Source organism: Octodon degus, unplaced genomic scaffold (assembly GCF_000260255.1).
Source record: "Octodon degus isolate 3935 unplaced genomic scaffold, OctDeg1.0 scaffold00012, whole genome shotgun sequence".
NCBI lineage: Eukaryota > Metazoa > Chordata > Mammalia > Rodentia > Octodontidae > Octodon > Octodon degus.
The window spans coordinates 4,926,804-4,930,154 of record NW_004524588.1 but is presented as its reverse complement, the minus strand read 5'-3'; the positions used below and the strand labels follow the sequence as shown (position 1 = coordinate 4,930,154).

The window sequence follows — 3,351 nt, the reverse complement described above, 5'->3', positions numbered from 1 at the left end:
GGCCCAAGGGGCTGGGAGAGGGTCCGGCCCACTCTGCGCCTGGGCTGGGACTGGTCCCGCCGGCGCAGGGTAGCAGGAAGCTCTCTGCACACTCACCGGACCTGGGCTAGGACTGGGTCTCTTCAAGGTCCTTTGTAATCTCAAGTTTTTTAGCCAGGTTTGGTATATCATAGTTCTGAGCCAGGTACATTCCCACCACGTTGCCAAAGTAAATCCAAGCAGGAACTGGAGCATGTTGTCGGTGGGGAGAACTGGAAGCTATGGAGTTACTGATGTATCTTTTGCCTGTAATTTCCAGCTTCTTTGCACTATGGTCAGATAATATGCATGGGATGATTTCAATTTCTTTATATTTACTTAAGCATGTTCTATGTGCTAACACATGGTCTATTTTGGAGAACATCTCATGCACAGCTGAGAAAATTGTGTACTCTGATGCTGTTTGGTGGAACACTCTATAAAGGTTTATCTACTAACTCCATTTCTTTACAACTTTAGGTTAGTTCTGTTATTTCTTTGCTCATTTTTTGCATGGTTGATCTACCTCTTTGTGATCTAACTGGGGGTGTTAAAGTCCCCCAGTACAATTATGTTATTGCGCATTAGATTATTCATGTCTGTTAAAACTTGTCTTATATAGTTGGATGTTCCTACATTGGGTGCATATATATTTATAATTGTTATCTCTCCCTCTTGCAGTTTTCCCCTAACAAGTATGTAGTGACCTTATTTGTCCCTTTTAATAACACTTGAAGTTGATGTTGTCAGAAACCACAATAGCTACCCATGCTTTTTTCTGGGTTCCTGGCACCTGGAATATTGTTTTCCATCCTTTGTCATTCAGCCTATTTCTTTTTGAGTTAAATGTGTTTCTTGTAGGCAGCATATTGTTGGGATTTTGTTTCTTTATTCACTCTGACAGTCTGATTCTTTTGATTGGTGAATTGAGATCATTTATATTGATAGTTATAACTGATATGTATTGGCTTATCTCTGTCATTTTGTTTTTCTACTGTAGGATCCCAATTTTTCCTCTTTGCTTAATTGCTTGCTCTGCATGGTTGTTCTTTTATTGTTGAAGTTGTGGTCATCTCTGTCTCTTCCTAAAATATCTGTCAGTACTCTGTATGGTTGGTTTGGTTGTAATGCATTTCTCCAGTTGTTGTCATGAAAGTATCTAATTTCTCCATTAAATTCAATAGTTTTGCAGGATATATCATTCTGGGTTGAAAGTTGTTTTCTGGGGCCAGTGAGATAGCTCAACAGACTAAAGCACCAGCTTAGGCAAGCTTAGGCAAGTGTAGGGACCCTGGTTCGGTTTCTAGTACCACATTCTGTGTCAGCCCAACCCTCAAGGTGGGCTGAGCCAGCCACAGAGTCCAGGCATAGTGGTGCCTGCCTATAATCCCAGTGCTGGGGAGACTGATAGCAGGAGGATCACCACAAGTCTGAGCTGTGTAGTGAGGCCCTGCAACAACCAAATGCATTTTAAAAAGTTAAAAAAAAACAACTATATATATATATATAGTTGTTTTATTTTAGGGCCTCAAATATCTTACTCCAAGCTCTTCTTGATTTGATGGTCTGTGTTGAGAAATCAGCTATGGTTCTGATGGGCTTTCCAATATAGGTGATCTGTTTTTTTCTCTAACAGCTTTTAATATCCCATTCTTTTGCTCAATTTCTGAGATATTGATTATTATGTGTCTGGGTGATGTTTTTTTATGGCTATCTGGAGTTGTATATGCTTCAGTTGTCTGTATATGATTCTTTTCCTGTGCTTGGGAAATTTTCTGCTACTATTTCTACAAACACTGTTTTTTATGTCTTTTGTGTTAACTCCAGCTATTTTTTGGATACCTATTAGTCTTACATTATTATTATTATTATTATTATTATTATTATTATTTATTTTTTTGCATCATCTTGCCATTGTTGTATTGTTATTTCCTGATTTCTCATATTTGTAAGAGCTATTTCTTTTCATGTTTCCTAGTGGCAATGTTATCTTCAAAGTCTGAAATTATATCTTCTGTTTCATTCTAGCGGTTTTTGTCAGCGTTCAGTGGAATTCTTAATGTCCTGGATATCAGTTTGAATCTGTTTCATGCATTCTAATTCTTGTATTGTTCATTCATTGTTTCCATCATTTTCCAATTCCCTTCTATTTTTATCTGTGTCTTCCCAAGATGTGTCAAACAATTCTTTCATGGTTGTTGTCATTTCTTTCTTTTTTTTTTTTTAATGTGAGAGATTATTTCTGATCCGATTTCCTCCATATCCTGATGGAATTGTTTCTTTACTTCAGTTGCTATCATCTCTAATATTTCAGGTGTGTAACTTCCAAGTTCTACGACCTTGTCTCCTAGACTTGTTTTGGGTGGGTTAGAGGTCTTAGATTGCCTTTTGTTTCTTCCTTTTGTCATTTTTTTGCAGTGATGGTAGATGGGCAGGGTATGGGTCAGCAAGGCTGTCCAGAGAGTGAGAGGGCAGGGTAGACTCACAAAAGTTCCTGCTGTGTGGTGTTCAATGTTGTTTCTACCTCATTAAGGACAAGAAGGAAAGCCACAGCTGAAGAAGAATCTGATGACGATGAGTGTAGGTCAACCTTGTGCAAGGCTCTCTTGATGGTGGATTGAAAAAAAGGGACCGAAATGTCTAATGGGTATTGTGAAATAAGAAGAAAATGTTCAGATAGGAAGATGTACTATGGAGGAGAGAGGAAAAGAAGGAATAGAAAAGAAACAAATGAGAAAAAAGGAAAAATGTAAACAAAGCTTTTGTAAGTAGAGGAGGGAAAGAAGTTGGAACAAGGACAAGAGAACAGGGGAAAACCAAGTTACATTATGTAGAGGTATAAATTCTTTGTGATGAATGAAATAATTATGTATATTTAAAATTTACCATGAAATTAATTAATTAAGAAAACCTCAAAACTCAAAACACAGCACACCATAACGCAGTGGGGGAATAACCATACAATGTTATGGTGTGGACTGTAAACCACTACTTTGCTGGGAAAAGAAAGGTTCTTTTTAAATTTTTTTGTTTGTTTGTTTTTTTAAAGAGAGTAAAGAATAGTATTAAAACAGAAAAAAACAAGTGATACAGAATTTCACTTAACAAAATAATATAAATTTCATAGTATTGTTGTACTGTATTGTTTTTCAACTAGTTGTTCATATTACCAGATATATGCATACAAAATTGGAAGAAGAAATTAAAAAGAGAAACAAATATATAGGAAATTAAGAGAAAAAGGACAAACAATTGAAAAAAGGAGATAAAACAAATTAAGTATTAACTGCTCCTTTCCATAGGCCAGCAGAAATCCACAGTACAGTTGTCCAA

The 3,351-nt window shown here is 36.6% G+C and overlaps 1 pseudogene; it reads right to left on the bottom strand.

Annotated features, from left to right (window-relative positions):
• Nucleotides 1-106: 106 nt before the first annotated feature.
• Nucleotides 107-234, bottom strand: LOC101589469 (annotated as a pseudogene).
• Between the last annotated feature and the right edge of the window lie 3,117 nt (nt 235-3,351).